At 41.3% G+C, this 20621-nt stretch overlaps 1 long non-coding RNA gene across 1 annotated transcript in view; it reads left to right on the plus strand.

Annotated features, from left to right (window-relative positions):
- The window catches only part of LOC122470402, a 268015-nt gene extending 259432 nt beyond the window's left edge, over positions 1 to 8583 (plus strand). The window contains exon 3 of the long non-coding RNA XR_006293907.1: positions 8483 to 8583. This is a non-coding gene — a long non-coding RNA (uncharacterized LOC122470402). The remainder of the gene's footprint in view (positions 1 to 8482) is intronic.
- The last annotated feature ends 12038 nt before the right edge of the window (positions 8584 to 20621 follow it).

The raw sequence follows: 20621 nt of genomic DNA on the forward strand, positions 1-20621 counted from the left end.
GCATTTATTAAAGGAAGAAAATGTTTCTCTTTTTAACTTTTTTTCCTCCAGCTTCCATTTACCAATGACTGTGATCCACTCCGTGCATCATGGAGGCATTTAAAGATCCCAGACAGCTGTGTTCTTTTAAAAACTTGGGATGTGGGGTGGCTGCTATGTATTCTTTAATATTTTATCTTTGTTGAAGCTTGATGAATCTTAGAATGCATGCAGAGGGTAAATGTTGACTTAAGACCATTTGCTTTCGAGTTTGCCTCAATAGAATTAGGATAGATTTTACCTCCCATCCTTCCACCCTGGACACAGACACATTTGGGCTCTCTTGTCAAAAAAGATCTAGAACTACCCTGATTATCAGACAAATTGTGAACATAGATTATATCACAGGGAGGAATTTCTGACTGGCCCCTTCTGGTTTATGGCACCAGTGAGTTTAAGTGTGTGCGACCGATCATCGGCCCCCTGTGCATAGAAAATTGTATCTCAGCACGTTCTTCTACCTGGAATCTGGTGAAAAGGCTTGTTCATGTGTTTGTGTGTTTGTTTTGACCATTTCATGACAGGGGAGTATTCTGTGGACAGTATGCCACAGAGGGAGCTGATTTTTGAAGATCACAGAAATGCTTTCTCACTTACATGATTTGGAGTAGTAGAGGTTATTATCTGTATCAGAATGCATTGTGATTCGAATACCTTCATGGTCACACTCTTATGAATATGATGCATTAATAATAAATTAATTCAGAAACATTCCAGGCCCTGTGTAGGTCATGGAACTGGGAGTCTAAAATATAGGCACCTTCTACAGAGGGGACCAATTCTTTGCTACTGTTCTTTCTGTCCAGTTATCGTATCCCACTGTAAGCGAACGTAACAATAATAAATCCCTATCATACATTTCATTCTTTGAATGTGTTATTAGTAATGAAGAAAAAAACCCATTGAGTATAAGCTATAGCTTTGGGAAGGAAAAAAAAGCAACACTCTAAAGATTAACAATGGGTCAGAAAGAAAATGCAGAATCAGGATTCTAAGAGACATGTTTTTTTTCTTTAAGAAGCTAGAATATGTTTTTACCTTAAGAAGCTAGAATATGTTTTTACCAAATAAATAAATAAATAACCTAGATGTTTTATTTTGTATTTGTTTTCCTTACAAGAAAGTGAATATTTTTGATGTCTATACTAAAATATTTCCAGCCAGCAAAAGTTTAATAATGGAGGTGGGGGTGGAGAGGAGGACAGTGAAACTAAGACACTTCTAGCAATTTATTTATTTATTTTTTCAACGTTTATTTATTTTTGGGACAGAGAGAGACAGAGCATGAACGGGCGAGGGGCAGAGAGAGAGGGAGACACAGATTCGGAAACAGGCTCCAGGCTCTGAGCCAGAGCCCGACGCGGGGCTCGAACTCACGGACCGCGAGATCGTGACCTGGCTGAAGTCGGACGCTTAACCGACGGCGCCACCCAGGCGCCCCACTTCTAGCAATTTAAATATGAAAGAGGAGAATATTTTCTGGCTGTTCTGGAAGTAGAGTGGATCTGGATAGGTACCTGTTCGTGTTACGTTTACGTATGCGGCATTTACTTATTCTCTGCCTTCTTCAAATGATACGTGGTGTACTCAGTTGTATTTAGCTTTCTATCAGAAACGTTTAGGGTCACTAATTTATAAAATGAACTTCCGCTTTTATTAGTAAAAACTATGAGATGTACCGGGAACATTTAAAAAGTCTCCATGTTGGGGCTCCTGTGTGGCTCAGTCGGTTAAGCGGCCGCCTTCGGCTCAGGTCATGATGTCGCGGTCCGTGAGTTTGAGCCCCGCGTCGGGCTCTGTGCTGACAGCTCAGAGCCTGGAGCCTGTTTCAGATTCTGTGTCTCCCTCTCTCTGACCCTCCCCCCTTCATGCTCTGTCTCTCTCTGTCTCAAAAATAAATAAACGTTAAAAAAAAAAAAGAAAAAAAAAAGAAAAAATCTCCATGTTATCCTTATGTTTGTGTGAAAGCAAGAGTTGTGAAAGGAAAATACACTGGAATGGAATATGTTTAACGTCGTACTCTCAGAAGAAACTAATGGAAGTTTCAAAGATGAGTAGTCAAAAATTGGGATGTAGTCGGGTCGTTCATAATACCCAAGTGCTCGCATTCTTTACGTCGGATGAAATGTTCGTGTTGGAGCTGGTCAGCAGGGCCCATGTGCTGTCTACATTTTCACTTCATTTCCGGCAGAAACATATTTCAAAGACATCTTGTAACATAGTGAGATACCTTACGATAACATTTTTCAGAGTCTCAAATATCATGAAACCTGAAGATCTGTTTCTATCAGAAATTGCTCAAAGTTCAATGTGTTATTTAAATTCTTTTGTTTTGCCTATTGAGTTCAAAGCTTCTATCTCAATGCTACCACCTTACATGGAACGGGAAGGAAGCATGGTAACAGCCCAAATTAGCAGACTGAGCTTCTTATCAAAAAATATCCTCAAGTGGAACAAATCAGTCCAATGAGGTTGCGACTGAGAAGTAATCTTATTCTAATCAGCAAAATCAACAGCATTTGTTTGTATCTCGCTTGCCATGTTAGTGCTAGCATTTGTCCTTGTGACAGGTAACAAATTTAGGCTTTGAAACTTCAGAGCAGTTGTGTGAAGGTAAATTCTGGAACTCACCACCGTGGAATTGACAACTCTGAAAATCTGCGTATTCAGCGTGTATGTGCCATTATCTGTTGGTCGTTGTACATCACATCTCCTCAAGTTCACCTGAATCCTTTTCATATTCTTCATCTGCAAGGGTGTCCTTGGTTTTTATGGTTCTCTTGCTCTTGCTGCTGGAGTAGTTCCCGGTGGGGGGGGGGGGGGTCCAAGCTGTAGCCAGACTAGTGCTCTCAAAACACAAATATGACATCTCCTGCCTCCGTCTCTTGTAAGCTTCCCGTTGGGATCAGGATAAAAACTGAAATCCTCAGGGTACCCTCTACCTTGTGCTGTCTGGTCCGGCCCCCTCGTGGCTCGCCAGCCTCCTTTTGCCTCACCCGAGTCCGCCACATTCACCTTCTCTCAGTTCTTCACACTCACCCTTCCTTACATCACGGAGCCATTGTACCAGCAATTCCCCCTGTCTGGAAGGTTCTCCACCCCCATTTCTCACTCTCGCTCCACTGGATGTAGGTAAATCCTACCAACTTCCTCAGAGAGCATCCTCTGAGCCTCAGAGGTCTTTCGGCTAAGTGGTCTCATAACACTTGCCCTTGTGGTCTGTCTGCAGCCATAGCTGTGTGACGGCTGTTGATAGCCATCTTGGCTTCACGAGGACAATGGCTGTCGGAGCTTTTGCCCATCTTCACGCACCTAAAACGGAATGGTGCCTGACAATATGCACACAATGATGTTTGCTGAGCACACGGATAAATGAGAGGCTAGTGTTTCACTCATCTAGTTTTATCTGCCCAGCATGCAAAGACGACTTGAGCCAATTTTTAGAATGGCTTTTTATAGGACCCACCACCCTTGCTTTTTTTCAGGTGTCTCTGGTATTAAAATGGCAAACTAAAAAAACGCTATCAATTTTGCTGACTGGAAAAACATGTCTTAAATCCTTCTCGGCCACAACTTTATTGAACTCGCTTGTTTCTCTGGCTGATATTTTTTTTTTTAATTTTTTTTTCAACATTTATTTATTTTTGGGACAGAGAGAGACAGAGCATGAACGGGGGAGGGGGCAGAGAGAGAGGGAGACACAGAATCGGAAACAGGCTCCAGGCTCTGAGCCATCAGCCCAGAGCCCGACGCGGGGCTCGAACTCACGGACCGCGAGATCGTGACCTGGCTGAAGTCGGACGCTTAACCGACTGCGCCACCCAGGCGCCCCTGGCTGATATTTTTTTTTACAACAAGCTCAGTTTGCTTTCTGCAGTGGTTTTCACAGTCAACAGACCTCCTGGTCTTCTTTGCCAGCTTCTTTCATACTGTGTTAAAAACTGCTGCAATCTCCCCAAACGTCTCCTCCCCCTGTGTGTTATGCATTTCATGAACAATCTTCCTCACGTTCGTCTACGATGATCAGATAGAAAACACACAAAACTAAGATGGGTAGAGTTCTACCTACTTTCATTCTGTTGAATGATAAATAATTCAGACTATCTCCATCTCCAAATTTCTTTATTAAATGTTTTCGAAGGACAGTCTCAGAGCCTTCTCTGGACTACATCACTCAAGTTTTCTAACACTTGTATTTTGATAGTAGATACCTGTCTTGTATCAGCAGGATAGGGTTGCGCAATTTTTCTGCGGGAGCCAGCTGTCACCTCGAGACAAGGCGGCACCTTTCTTTGAATGATGTTATTTGTCTCTTTGCATTGGCATATTTAAATGTTGTTTGCATATATTTGTTTTTCCTACGCTGTTAAGTTAATCAGCTCATACAGAAAGAATCAGCCTCTTACTGTTATGCTCCCTGCGTGTTGTGTCCAGAAAAAAATTGCAGCCTGGTGGGGAGTATAAGATATATCCACCACATAAAAGTCTGGAAGATTTAAGAAATTTTTAATCACCCTAGAAGATGAAACCTAAAGACACAAATTATCATTATACTTTCTCTCTTTTCCCTGGTTTCGCATGAGCATTTTCAACACAATGGTTGCATCCCGTGTTGTTTGTTTCAGGATGCTCTATGCTAACCAAGAAAGCAGTTGCTTCTAGAAGAATATGAGTAGTTTCATTTTGAATCCAATCAGTCTCAAACGTTCCTTGAAAAACATCTATTGAAAATGTCCCATTACCAATCAAGATTCTTCTCCTAGTCTTAAAAACAATAATTTCAGCTAAGACAAAACTTTTATTTTAATGTATAAATATAAATAGTGATTATAATTCAGAGTATTTAAAAGTATTATAATTTAAAAGTACTTTACTTTTTTTTTTAAGTTTACTTATTTATTTTGGAGAGAAATACAGAGAGAGAGATGCAGGAAGAGAACCCCAAGCAGGGTCCACACTGCCAGCACAGAGCCCGATACAGCCTCCAGCTCACAAACTGTAAGATCATCACCTGAGCCGAAACCAAGAGTCAGTGGCTTAACTGACAGGGGTGCCCCATAGAGTTTAAAAGGATTTTAAAATATTAGCACTCTACGTGTTTAACAAATATTAGCCCTTTTTATTCTCATAACAAACCCATGGGGAGATGTCCTTTTATCCCCATTGTAAAGATGATGTGATTCAAGCATAGAGAGATTGTCTTGCTCAAGGTCATTCAGGCACAGACATTATGTGACAGAGCTGATGTTCATTCACGGGCAGTTTGGTTTCAGAACCTGCGTATGACGCGTCCTATAAATGTGAGTTGGACAAATGGCACCCAAAGGAACAGTCGCCATAAAGCTGCAGGTGCAGTGAGAACGTCAAGTGTTAGTTCCAGAGCTGGAGGCCTGAGCCCAGCCTGGCGCTCCCTGGACCTGTTATGCCTGGGCTATAGCAAGGCTCACACGTCAACAATCACATGTGAAAACATCTGCCTAGACGTGCGTTCGAGACCGATGCAGAGCTGCAAACTTCTCGAATACCTGCAGGACAGTAAAATACACATTCTGAAAGATGAAATTCAAATCCAACTTTCTAGAAAACCTGGAAGGCTCCCTCAAAATCTCGCTTTTCAGGAGCCTTTTGCAGCCTCTGTACTATGCAGCTCCAAAGCACTCACTCCCTCACTCACTTTCTCTCCACCGCATAACGGCGCCATAGTTAATCCCATCAGATGTCTGAATCCTGTTTTCTCGGCTAAAAGATGATTTTTTTCTTCTCCCTTTCAATAAAGGAATACTGATCCGTAGGCAGAGACGACCACACACCAGAGTTGAATTACTTTTCTCTGCTCAAAACACCATTTCCAATTTCAGGACGTCTCCTCATTCTCCCCCACCCCTTGGTATTTTATAGAAGGGTCCCTTCATCCGGGCTCATCTACCGTGGTTATTTGCTGTGTAACAGCAACACTCTTGCCAAACAGCGTTCTTAGATACACAGCGGTCGGTCTGAAGGAGGAAGTAGGAAGGTTTTGAAATGAAAATACTGGGGACCTATATATAGTGTCCTATATCAGGTACCCACTGTGCGAAAAGATGAGATGAATTAATGTGAGAGATAACACAAACATGAATAATGCTATTTTGTATATGTATCATAAACACATGCATTATACACATAATACATGACACATGTTTGTGAGATAGATGAGTGTTGCTGACATGACGTTGGTGAAAAATGTACTAAGAACGTATCTCCTTCCCTCTGCAAATTCTTGAGCTAAGGGCTGCTTTTCTTAGCTGGTGCCTAGCACAATGCCTAGAAGAAAGAAAGGACTCAGTAAATATCTGTTTTAATGAATGAATGAATGAATGAATGAGAAGAAAGAAAGAAAGAAAGAAATAAAGAAAGAAAGAAAGAAAGAAAGAAGAGGGAGGGAAGGAAGGAAGGAGAGACTGGAGGGGGAGGGGAGGGAAGGGGAGGGAAGGGAAGGGAAGGGAAGGGAAGGAAAATGGAGAGAAGGAGAGAAGTGGGGAGAGGAGGAAAGGACTGAGTCAACTAACTGAAATACCTAGCCCAGTCTCCAAATTCATCCATTTCTTCACTCTTTTCCATATTTTGTGCACCTGCTTGACTTCCCAGTTTGTGTTTTCTTTCTTTTGCCAAGTAGATGCCCAACCTGGGGTTAGCCCCACCTTTGATCCTCTTAGCTGGAGGTTCATGCAGTTTTTTGGGAAAATCATGAAAATCTTCCAACTAGGTCCAGGATAACCCTATTCTACTTAATCTCACTGGATTCCTACTTGAACTTTTGTGTAAGTTGATTTTTAATCATATTGCCCAAGCAGCTTCTCCAGTCGTTCGTCACATTTCCCAATTTCTCAAGCCACAAATGACTTTCTCCTCCCTGCCTCAAGTAAAATGGCATCCTTCCTCCTTCACAGCCAAACCTCCCACTCACCCTTGGTCTGAGATACTCTCCCCAACCCCCCGCCCCCCCCCCCACACACACATCACCTTTCTCTAGCATCTGCAGCCTTTCCCTTGCCATTGGCCTTTACTTACGTTTTATGAGCATGCCCAGGATGATCCGTCCCTAAGCAGCCAAATGCAAAATTACTACCAAACAACCATTTCCCTCAAGTGTATCGTACCTTTTTTCATTCCTGCCACGATCTGGCTTCCCTCCTCCTGTTAGCTGGCTTTTGTCCCCTCTATCTCACCAAAATACTTGTCTCAGGAGTCGCAATTCCAAAGTTGAATCCTATCATCCTCAGACAGCTCTCACCCTTTCAAATCCCACTGCAGACCCATTATGTCTCAGAACATTCTCTCCATGGCCTCCACTGTGACTCCTGGACTCTGATCCCCTTCCTTCTTTCCCAGTACTCCTGGCTCCTTTATGGCCTATTCTTCATCCCCCCACCCCCAACACTCTGTTAGTAGGTATTTCCCCAAGTGTAGACCAGTTTCTCCCTACCACTTGGAGAGGTACATACACCCATCCACGACCTTCCACCTCTAAAACTCAGCTCTTCAGCCAATACATTAACCAGATACTCACTGGCTCCTTAATATGTTTACAAACAAAACAAAACAAAACAAATTTCTGAAAAACTAGTTCTTTCTCTCCACTTCTCTTTTTCCCATGATAATTGTATCAGTTACCTCTTAGTCAACAATGTTCCAATCCTAAAAGTAATCTCTTATCTTTGCCTATCTTAAATCCTCCCTGGGTTTTTTGGTTTGTTTAGTGGATTTTGTTTTTAGTTTCTGTTCAGGGTGAGAAAAAGGGAAAGAAAGGGAAAGAGAGAATTTACCTCATTCTTTGACATTTGGAAACGACTCCAAAGGACTGTAATGCTAAATGAGAAACTCAAAAAGTGGATTCATTTTCACTGTGATCGCTCTCTACAATGACTAAATAACATACAAAAACAAGAAACTCATGCATTTGTGTTTTCCTTCAACGGAACCAGAAACAAGGGTTTGTAGATTCATACCACAGTAAACCTAATCCCAGGCTCTGGGAATATGATGTGACTAAAAATATCTCCTGCCTCATAATCAGAGCTACCAGCAGAGACAGTGACGGGAGGGGCTTTAAACAAGACAGAAAGGTGGCAGGTCTCAGATAAATTCCTCAACATTTCACTCTTAGTCAAGATAAATATGCCATACATTTCTTACTTTACTTCCAAAAAAGAAAAAAAAAAAAAAAAAAGGGAAAGGACCATATGGATACATGACATAAACTTTAGCTTCACATACTACTAGGGCAGGCACGAACTCTCTTTATGTTGTTAATATTGTTGATGTTTCATTGTTATAAATCAGCAGTACCTCTTTGTTATAATGCATGTCTTAATATTGAAAGAACTTCAGACCTGAAATAATTCATACAAAACAGCAGATCAAGTTTTCTTCCAGTTTATGTGTTGTATTTATTTTGTTCTAGAGTCCCTGCTCTTCTAAGACAAACTGATTTAGAAGTTCGGTGCAATCAAGACAACTAAACGCCGCTTTAAAGAAGAAGAGAAGGTAAGTCCCAGTCACTAAAATGCCTCCAGACCTACTGAATGAGACGCAAAAACTTCTTGAAATATACAACTTGTTTGTCGTGACAAAACACACTCTCGCTAGGTTGCAGTGGGCTTTCTAGCCCATTACGTAAGCTTTTAACTTCCATGAGTTAATCTCTAGGAAAATGTTTCCAAAAAGTGTAATCGATCTGATTTTCATATTCTTTCGGATATTGTGGAAACAATGGCATTTCTACAGCCCTTTTTTTTTTTTAATCTTTTTCCTGGACATTTAAAGGAATGAGGACTTTCTAAAATATAGAATCTATGTGTTGTCCCCAGAGGGAATTTGCTACCAAGATGGAGGGTACCGCACACAATGGAGACTAGAGCATGTGTGTTACCCCCACTTTGTAAGTGATGTGTTTCGGAGCTCTCTTATTCTCAGGAAGTCTTGTGCCTTTCTCAGCAGCACTTACGTGGCAACCTTAGAGAATTAAACTTGTACCTGTTTTCTCTCTCCCTCTCATTCTCACCGTCCTTGATAGAGCTCAGTGCGTTTTCTCAATGGTAACCATGGTCTAGTAATTTAAAGCTTTTGAACCTTGTGAATGGATTGATTTAAAGCCATATTCTGAGGGGCTTCCACCAGGAAGCTATAAAAGAATTTACAACAGCAAATCGGATAAGTGTGCAGAAATATACCTACCCAGAGTAAATCATTCACAAAGTGCTTCTTTTGGCCAAGTGGGTGGAGTTCTTGGAGTTTCTTTGGCTTCTTCTGATTGAAGTGGGGTTTTTTCTTCTTTTAATATAAAATTTTAATATAAAATTTAGCCATGGAGAAAAGAACTTTCTAAGTTGTGAAATAATTAGGAAATACAAGTATGTACAAACGATAACGTCTTTTACGTCAGAAAAATTGAGTTACTTGAGCACGTACCTTTTTGATGTTCTTCATTCAAAGACAGTATTTTGTTCCAAGGTGAAAAACCGTCAGTGCAGAAGTTTAGAGGTCAAGTGCCTCATTTTTAAGAGTCTATGACAACAGATGCGCTGTGTCCCTGATACAATTTTATCTTCAGGTTACTAGATTTGAATTAACTTTATATGTAAAACAAAGAACTTCTTATTCTTCGTTTTGTTTTGTTTCCACATTAAAGTTGACACAAGTTCAGTACTTGCAGAAGACGATTTTGTTTTTCAGCTTACGGAAGGGCAAAGAGAAGGTAGAAGGCTGTATTTTTAAGAATAAAATTGTGGTTTAATTGTTAATGTAGCATAGCAACAACTACTGTTGTTTTCTTTTGGCAGCCCTCCCAGGCACTGATTTTTCTTTTCACTTTCCCCCTAAGGGAATCTCAGCGAAAAGTGAGACAAGAGCGCTCCAAAAAAGTTCTTGAATTTTTTTCGATTATATTTATTTAATCCTGAGAACACAGATATCCTAAAGGAGAGACAGACAATAAGAAAGTTTTTTCCTAAACAGGATTTTGATAAGAACTGGTGTTCAAATCTCTAAAGCAGAAGAGGCACACAAACCAAGAAAAGCAGAAAACCTCTTTTATCTCTTACCCGAATTAACCTGAGAACCCCTACGACCTCTCTTTAAGAGGGAACAGTATTAAAGTCGTGCAAAGAAACTGTACCCGTAGTGTTACAACCGTCACACCAACACCTGTTTTCACGTGGCAAAAATAAGATAAAAGCAGGTAAAATACCGTGCAGTGTACAGAATTCAGAGAAGAATGGGGTGACCAATGGTCGGGCGAGCAAGCTGTAAAGCGGGGTGTTTAGTGGACGGGCGCTGCGTGCCTCATGGAACCGGGAGGCACTGAATGCCGAGCAGTCACTGGTAGGAGGGGTCCAGCGCGATATCTCTCACGGCTAGTAGTACGTACCTCCTTACAGACTTAGTGAGTAATTAGTAGAAACAAAAATAAAGCTCTGCGCTATGTACCGTCTCCGGAACGCCGGATACCTCTCTTCCCTTGATCTCAATTCGGGTAATGGCGAGATTTCCCTGTGAAGATAAAACGAACAATCCAGACAAAATAGACTTATAATTTACCCTCATAGATTTCCGTTACTGTTCTTTAACGAGCCTCTCTAAGAATTTTAGCGTTAGATTTTGCACGCAGTCTATGGAAAACAAAGACCCTAGAAGTGCATGTGCGTTATATATAGCCTGGTTAAGACGTGATTTCACTAAGTTGCTTTGCTGATGTTTCCCTCAAATCCTCCCCCTGAATTTTCTTTCCATCCAAACGTGAATCACACGCCGAAGGCGCACAGTGTGAAAAACCTATCCGTATAGTTTTATAATACACTTCAAATAAATTAAATTTTTAGGATAAATTATCGTTGAAGCATCCTGGGAATGAGGTTCACATCCCCTCTTACTAATGGGAGCCATGCACCTAATTTCAATCACTCGAAGCTGAAACGTAGTCACCTGTGTGTTTTCTCCTCTTAAAATACAGAACTCGATATTCAGTGCAAAAGCAGTACCTGGTTCTCTGAAACCCATTGTTGATGAAATTCCTTCGGATCTCCCGCATTTCACCTTAGAAAAAGCTCCCGCTATGAAGGCCACTGTAATAAAACATGTCAACCTCCTCTTGTGTTTTAAGTACCCTCTCTTCAAACCCTTCTCTTGTCAATTCATGAAAAGCACTCTACCCATACTGGGAGGTTCTCTAGGACAAGCATTTAGTCTTTAATAGCTAATACATAAACTTGAATGTTTTAGTGCTCCTTTGGGATACCCAGTGAGTGATAACTTTTTATAGGAGACAGTTGTTGCTGTGGAGGAAGGCAGCTGCCTTCAAGACACATATATAGGCATACATCTTGATGAAGAAGCAAATGTTAGCATTCACATAACTCCCCCCGCCCCCCCCCCCCCCACACACACACACTCACTCACTCTTTCAAATCAGCCAAAACAACTACACATTTTCTAATGTAGGAAACACATCCATGCAAAAATAAACACAACAAAACAACTCTAAAAGAGTTCTCTCCAAACTCTCTTATCTAGGATGACTTCTCGAGTTCTCCTGGTCTGATTTAGACTAGTTACAGTGAGTATGCTTTTAGGGCATACTAGTATTTTTCAGTGTGACTATAAATACACTTTCAATTTCCTAAGGTTATCCAGATATTTTAACCCAGCGTAACAAATACTCAGAAATGTTTCCTAAATTCAGAAAATTACACAATAATGTTTTGCAAAAAAATGACACCTAGAACTGGGTAATCACAACTGACGGCACAGAATCGTGCTGTTGTTTAAGAGTCGGGAGGAAGAATGGAAAACATGTAAAAAGTTGTGTGGTCTGTTTTGGAAGTGGAGAAAAGGAGTATCGTAAATAACTGAAATCCACAGATAAGCCAAGGCTATCATTTTTAGTCAGTAAACTCCGCCCTTTCCCAGGCCTTCATAAAATTAAACCCCAAACTGCAAATCCTTTGACTTGTATAAAATTGTCATCGCTTGTTTTTCCTGCTGCGTCAACATTGGCCGAAAGAGAAAGGAAAAAGCAAAAACCCACAAAATCCCCAAAGCAAATTGTCCCTCTCTGCCTCCTCTTGGACTGGGAGCTAATTGTATTACTAGCTGGCATATAATCAAAGCATTGGAAGAGATGAAAGAAAAGGTATAAATTAGCAGCATTGAACAACATCGTAAGCATCTCTGATGATTCCAAGTGGCTCCGTGTGTGTTGTCTCGTGAAACAAAAATCAGAATGGCTGACTACAGATTTTACTCTTCCTCTAGATACTTTGGTATTTTGCAGACACAGCATTTGGTGCAAGGGGAAAGTTAGGGTTTTCAGTTTGAGATACTGTGGTATTTTTCCACTGTGCTTCCTAGTCCCTTCCTCCTGAATAAGCAAGGTTCTCTCTGAGCCTGGACATAAGCCGTGTGGTTCAAGGCCACCTCTTTGGCCTGAGTGAGATATAGAGAAGAATGATTTAGTTTTCTGAAGCTGCCAGTCTGATTGCAGAGTTTTAGGAAGCCTGTACCCAAGGGAATGTTTACACTGATTGGGTGCTTGGACCATTCATGTTTGTGTCTGATTTATAGGAGGGGGCCTCTAAGTATGATGTCCTTGTCTGTCTTCTGTCACAGAGCCAACGTGACCCTTTGCCTCGATTACAAACTAAAATTCTAAGTGGCATAAACAGATGCTCTTGCTAAACTATATAGCCTATGGGGGAATGGGAACAAAAGACAAGAAGTTTAGAAAAAAAAATTCTTTTTAGGTCACTGCTTTTTTTAAATCATGAATTCAAATTGAATAGCAATTCACTCTGTATTAAGAAGGTAGTGAGCAAAATGGATCTGTTAGGGCTGTCCCAGGGACAGTGAAGAAATGGCAGAACCAGCTATTTAATGCAGAGAGGTCATTGTCAAACTGACTTTGAAATATGTGAAAAGGTACCATGCTGAAATTTATTATTTCAGTTGAATCTTAGATGTAAAGCATTGCCCTCATAGAGTTAAAATCAGTAGATATTTCAAGTCCCTTTAAAAACTGCATTGTGATTCTTCTTGGACATTGATAGGGACCATACTATAAAAGGATATGACAAGTAGGCAAATTTAAAATGCCATCAGCAGAGAACAGTTAAGGGAGGAGCAAAGCATAAGAGAAACAAGTCTTCTATTTATTAACTCAAGAATCAGAGAAAATGTTTCCTCAGGGATTATATGGATGATTGTGTGTGTGTGTGTGTGTGTGTGTGTGTGTGTGTGTTTCCCTAATAGGAGGTACTTTTTTGCCTTCAGTTTTCCAATCAGTAAAAACAAATAAATCCAATACTGCATGGGTGGCGGGGGAGGGGGGGAGGGAGGAGCTGGATATAATGAAGACAGCATGGGCCTTGAAACTGAATAACCTCCATTTAAATTCTTGTTCTATCACTTTCTAACTTTGAAAACTTGGGTAATATTAATTCGCTTCTCACTTGCTCAGTTTCTTAGTCAGTAAAATGGGAATAATAAAACTCTCCACCATTATCTCATGAAAACAAAATTAGATTACTATATTAATGTGTATACCGTGCTCAGTTATTATTTGGGGTAATTATTTCACAAGAGCACCATGTTCTACAACAAACAGGTTTCTATTTTGAGCTTCCTTTTCCCAAGACCCATTCGTCAATGGATAGGGTGCAGATAATTGCAGTGTTCTTATATTTTATCATAGTTTATTGACAGAGAAAGAGTGAAATTCTAAACTTGATGAGTGGAAGAAAACCATGGAAACGGGTGATACAAGAATATTTTATTTTATTGTACTTTAGTATTTTATTTTATTTTATTGTAATTTTCATAATTTTGCTAGAGCAGCCACAATTCAAGCAAGCCACATTCTACCTCTCAGATCACACTGGAAAGAGAAGATTTAGGGAGGTGCAATGAATATCGAAAATTTTACCTCCAGGAAATGTAGCCAATTGCCAGCGTTCTCTCAAAGTCATCTTTCTTGTTAGTTTTTGAATAGAAAGCTCTTCTTTATGGAAGATTAGCGGAAGTAAATAAGCCTGATAAATAGAAGCGTGAGAAAGGACAGCAGCAAAGCTGAGGTTCCATGTCTAGCTCTGGAGAACGCCAGTACAAACGATTTTTCTGTTTGTGGCTCCATCCACAGCTCTGGAAGAGTACAATGTCAAGGATGTAGTAAAAGTTCCCTAAGTGTTCAACGGGTGCATAAGTGAACCATTCTCCTGGGAAAAAAGATACTAGATGGTCTCTATTCCAAGAGCTTAGAGGCAGATTCTAATAACAAAGACTAATATTCTTAACCTTGTGTGGAGGTAACGACTCAGAATTATTTGACCTTGACTATTTTGGACTTCAACATTGCATTTGTGCATCATGGCCCCATCCTTCTGCCCTCTATATCACCAGACTGAGCCTGATTGGAAAGGACATCCTTTTTCCTTTGTCTTAGGTACATTCTTTACCCTTATGGAGTTATTTAGAAGTGTAACTAATGTGTTCCTTGCCCTGTGAGCCTGACCACATAAAAACTGTCACACCAAAGGAGCCCAGGGATCCACACAGCCAGCAGTGGCCCCAAGGAATATTCTACATGAGACTGGTTGCCTCCCAGTCATTACCTAAATAAACTTCTTCAATAACTCTTGATAATTCACCAATAGTTGATCGTAGGAGAATTCATTTAATCATTTTGAATGTTATATGCCAGTAAATCATTAGGAATGTTAGAAGTTTTATACTTTATAAAAATAAATCTTTCATATATTCTCACATCCGATTTTAGTAAAGTTTGTTATTGTATAAATTTAGATATTCCAGAGTTTAAATGATGATGAATAGTAAATCATGATAAAAGAGTGATGGTCCAGAAAGGGATTATTACACAATAACGAAGTAATTTTAAATAGTAAGTATTACAAGTATAGGTGAGGATCTAAGTAAAATCTTGATGTCATGGATTCCTACCTACTTCTGTTCCTTTTTTTCTCCTTATTCATTCCACTGAGAATAAATAGTATTTGTTTAGTTCACAGATTTTTGTGATCTTCGCTTTATCCAAACACATAGATATCACCCTCCTTGTTGATTTGTGACATCCAGATGAGACTAATAGTGATAAATCGTATCACTATAGTAAATTCTTGGAAGAGTCGGATGTCAAAAAAAAAAAAATCAACTTTGTGAACATAATAAAACTCAGTTGAATTAACAAAGGTGACTCCAATTGAATAGCGTGTTCAGGGTAAGAGATATTTTTTGTACCTCCATAAAGGAAACTTTTTTCTTTTTACACCTATATCATTCAAGTGGCAAAAAAAAAAATCTCTCTCAGACACTATTTATTGAACAAATTTCATAAGAGCCATCTCACTTCTCCAGCAGAGCAGCAACTGATCTTTCTAAAAGGGGAGCAGGTGATACTTTTGAAAACACTGCCTGCATGTTGCAACACATTTATTTAAAAATACCGTTTCTATTATTCTCGAACACTTAGAGTAAAATCTCATTGTAAATGGTGTTATCACCAGGAATGGTAAGTTGTTTTCATGCAAGAAGTTCAAACTCTCCTCTGATGTGGTCAATTAGGGGAGCTTTATGTAACTCCTTAGGACCAACTTAACACATTGTGCTGTGATTTTTTTTTTTCTTTTTTAATTTGGGTTCTCATAAGCTTCTGACCTACATAGCATGGGGGGGTCAGCCATCAGATGGTATTTCTCAGAGTTGCTCAAGGAGAGTTTCTACAGTGGCGACTGGCAATTTGTGTGCTGAGACTTCTATGTGCGTCTATTTATATGTCCAGCCTATAGGTCTGCCTCTCATCCCTTCTCTCTGTTCAATAACTTTCCATTGACACACTTCATGAAAAAGTTCTTTGGTGTGAGCATGTTCTTAGGGTAGATTCATACAAAGTGGAATAGCCCTTTATCCGAAGAATGAGATGTGCAAAGAAAACCCTGGATCAGTACTCCCTCTTCTGTCTCAGATTTTGACCTTGAGACCTACCTTAGTATGGTTTGCAGCCGGTTTGAACGGTTCCTTTCCTCTATCCTGGAAAGGGACAGTGGGAGGTGGGCGGAGAAGGCACTTTGGCTATTTTTCTCCTCAGAGTGGTCAAGCAGACTGGTGTCTCTTGGAATCGCCTCCTAGGGCCTCCACTCCCATTCAGACACCACCCATTAGATTCAGCCAGGAAGTTCAGTCTGCAAAGCGTTAGCAAACAATGCACTTGTCTTAGCCATATTCCTGTTCCTGATGGACTTTTTAAAGATCACAATTGTATTAAATGGTGAGGCAGTGATACTCAAAGAGAGATCTGATTGCTATTTAAGAGGAAAAAGGGGGGCATCTGGCTGGCTCAGTTGGTGGAGCATGAGACTCTTGATCTCAGGGTTGTGAGTTCGAACCCCATGTTGGCCATAGAGATTCCTTTTTAAAAAAGCGGGGGAGGTTCCTGGGTGGCTCAGTCGGTGGAGTGTCCAACTTTAGGCTCAGGTCATGATCTCATGGTTTGTGAGTTTGAGCCCCGCGATGGATTCTGTGCTGACAGCTCGGAGCCCGGAGCCTGTTTCAGATTCTGTGTCTCCTCTCTCTCTGCTCCTCCCTGGCTCATTCATTCTCTCTCTCTCTCTCTCTCTCTCTCTCTCTCTCTCAAAAATAAATAAACATTAAAAAATTTTAATAAAAAAATCTTACTTTCTTAAAATAAAAAAGAAGAAAAAGGAAAATCTAAGAAGGATTTGAGTGCAAATAATAGATGGCAGCATCTTGGTTTAAATGGTGTTTATTTATCTTAAAATACGTGCGTGAGACCTATGGTTATACATGAACATCTTTTGGGGAGAATCATATATAAATCAAGGAACAATGAAGAACTTGGTCCTTTCACACTGAAAGTGTTCAAACTCCAACACTGATAAATGTAGGTTTTGTCTGGCCTGCATTTGAAAAAAAAAATGGCTTAGAAGAGAAACTGAGTCCTTAAAGACAAGGCCACACCCTTAAATGTGTATCTATTATTTTTGTGTGGCATTGTGCTAGGGCCTCGGAGAGACACACACACACAAGAAAATGAATCGACATATTTCTGACCTACAAAGAGCTCTCAGTCTCTTAAAGGAGATAAACCGTAAGCAAAATACATCAAACAAAGTGATTGGTGAACCAGGAGTCCCCATGACATGCCGCGGGAATTAAGAGGAAGAAGATTAGTGCAGAATTTCTTAAAGGAAGTTCTGTCGTTCAAGCCATTTGTCACAGGGATGTTCATCTGTCTCCAGAGATCAGCTTCGGCCACTGAGGTTTGCAGCGGTGGGTAGGGGAACATGGAACGTCCACATTCTGTTGTGTCTTTAGTTCATGTCTGCTGTTTTATGCCCTTCGGTACAGTACTTTTAAAGGCGCATTGGACCAGAGTTAAAATCAAATGAGGCAATTTCCTGTTCTTCAATAGCATGCTTTATTCACTTGACAAACATAGGAATGAATGTGGTATCGTCTGCACAAATGATTTAGAGTTATAGTAAAGTCGCCCTGTGTAATACAATTAACTGGTTCAAAATTTTAAAGTTCAAATACTTCACGTACTGGAATAATTTACTTACCTCTTCAGAATGCCATGTCTCAGATCAAGCACTAAGGGTTACTCTAAAGGGTTGTTGCCATTTGTTTGCTTAGGTGAGTGCACTCACCTGGGGACTGTTTTGCCCCTCACGGGGCATTTGGCCATATCGGGAGGTATTTTTTACTTGTCACACTTGGGGAGTGGGTGTTACTGGCCTCTAGTGAGTAGAGGCAGGGATGCTGCTAAACATTCGACAGTGTGCAGGGCAACCTCCCACCCCACCAAAAAAAAAAAAAAAAAAAGTCATTATTACTGTGGTTGAGAAACCCTGGCTCAAGTTCATATCCCTTAAGCCCCTGGTTGCAAACAACGAGGGCTCTTCACAGAGAGGCCTGATGCCTCGGTGAAAAGAGAACCCAGCTCAATTCGGACTGTGTCATCAGAAGGAAGAGCACATTGTCAACGAGATGGAGAAGAGAGAGAGGAAATAAACACGGAATGCAGACTCTGCTGGGCTGGAGACGTGGGCAGGCTGAAGTCCCAGGCAACAGGCTGAAAATGGACTTCCAGACAATAGCGGCCAGCATTAGAGCTAAATTACGAGGCATCATTTCTCAAGGCCCAGCTGGGCTGTTGAAGGCTCACCAGCCATTGCTCCTGTTTATTGGCAGCGAAGATTCACCTTTCCTTCTTATTTTCATAGCTGCCAACCATGCTTCTTTGCCCTTCAGTGCTTTCATTCAGACCCTCACCCCAGAGCCCCTGCTCTGAGAATCTCCCCATTCACCCTCACCATAAAACCCCAAGCACCATACTTCCCCACCAGGCTCAACCTTCCCCTGCTGGGTTCTGTACTGTGGCCTACTGAGTCACCACATGGTCACGGCAGATGGGAAATGGGGACAGAAGGGCCTGCTTTTATGGCCAGGGGTGCACTAGGGACAGTGTGCTTCTGTAAACCAAAAACGGAATATGGCCTTGTTTCCCCAAATAAAGATTTGTATGCATGGTGATCAGACCCTGGTTCCGTTAGGATATTATAATACAAATAGATTTTCATCAAGTGTCCAGGAATCTGTTCAGTTTCTGCATTTGTAGATTTCGTTATATTTTAGGTCTCAAAGAACTGACTTAAGGCTGGCATCTCGGCGCTGTCTTCTGTGACCAAACGATACATAATACTCCCAGGCTACTCTGGGCAGCTTTGCAGACTCTCCTACCAACTGAAAATAATTCACACTGTACGGGGACTTATGGTTGGAGAACACATTTCCTATCCGTCGTGTCATTTATTTCTCATACGAGCCCAGGAGTTGGGCCTCCTTCAGCACTGTGCTTGGCATTTAGTGGGTACAGAACAAATAGTTGATAAATTCACAAATGCCCAAGTTTTGAAACGGCAAAGCATCCTGGTCATTAAAACGACTTGCCCAATGAAATACGGTTTCTTAGTGACACATCTAGAGCCCTGGGCAGCTGACTCATCACCCAGGGCTCTTTCATGCTGCCTCTGTGACAGATCTACAGGGGGAACAAAGTAGTTCCTGGATCCTTGAGTAACCAGGCCACTTCACAGAGAGTGCTCTTTAAGCAGAGGTCCGTGTACCTGAGTCTTGCCTGGTCCCCTTGCGCACCTGTAAGTGGGGAGGTCGCTTAGAGCAATTCCATCAGAGACAGCTCTCTCCTGCTCTTTAAGGCAGGGGAACCCTGCTTTTGATTTATTTTGTATTTCACCACGGGGCTGAGCACACCCTAGAGGCATTTAATCTGTTGACGTGAACTGATCTCAGATGCTGGGCTTGGCCCTAGGGGAGCCTTCACGCTACAGGACTCAGCAGGTCACTGGAACTCATTTCGGTTTAAATCCAAGACCCCCGACAGCTCCAGCTGACTCTCTCTGAGGTCCATGGGTCTGGCCAAAAGCTCAGAGCTTTGACACCATATCTAGTTAAAGCCAAGAAATGCTCTTCCTTCAAGGTCTGTAGGTTGAAGACCTAAGATGATCTAGGGGCAATAATACCAGGCTCCCGCTCAAAAGCTATCAGTTTCCTAAAGCGTAAAGTGCAAAATCTTCATCCCAGTGTTCTCAGCCCAATTAACCTTTTCAAATTCTTTTCTCATTATTCATCTTCATCTTCCATGTGTTTCAGCCAAGCTGAACCATTTTCTTGACTCGGTATAAGAAACTCTTACCATTTGCTCTGCCAGAAATGGCGTCTCCTGTCTCCCGACCCTCACCTCCACCCACTTCTATGTAACCCAGTCCATCTGATTCCTTCACGCTCTTGGTCAACAAATATTTATTATGTGTCTGCTAAGTGTCAGGCAATATGCTCAGTGCCAGAAATACAGAGCTGACCGAGAGAGCCAAGGTCACCTGTGGAATGTAAGTTCTTCAGCAATGATTTTATCTAACACAAATACTGTTAAGTATTTATTGACATTGTTTAATGTATTGGGGGAGGGACATTAATAGGAGCCTATGACGAGAATAACAGGAGAATCTTATGTAGAAGAAGAAGTCATGGGTAACTCTTTAGGGAGGCATCATCCAAGTGGAGAACGGAAGCCATGAAAGACTTGTAGGTAGGACACTTCCAGGGCAAAGGGCAGCAAGCCTTCAAGTCTCTTTCCATGACGTTTTTACTCACCATCAACCTACCCACTCTGGCACCCAGAGGCGGAAGGAGAACTTCCTTCCTGGAATTCCTTTACACCTTCTCTGTTCCTCTCTTGGAACGTGTCTCATTTTCTGCCTCACACTAAGGTCGTGTATCTTACCTCCCGTGAGGGCAGCATGCATATCAAATTCACTTTTGAAGTCCTCCTCAGCAGAGTAATGATGACCCTTGCCTCTTTCTGTCCACCCTTCCACATTCACCAACATTCCGATTGGTGGTCCAGCGGAGTGGATTCTCAACACCCAGTGGACGCTGGGGGAGCGTTCCACATGGGGCTGGCAGGCAATGTGCGTCTTCTTCCATTCTTGTGGTCA

This window comes from Prionailurus bengalensis, chromosome B1 (genome assembly GCF_016509475.1).
Source record: "Prionailurus bengalensis isolate Pbe53 chromosome B1, Fcat_Pben_1.1_paternal_pri, whole genome shotgun sequence".
Classification (NCBI taxonomy): domain Eukaryota; kingdom Metazoa; phylum Chordata; class Mammalia; order Carnivora; family Felidae; genus Prionailurus; species Prionailurus bengalensis.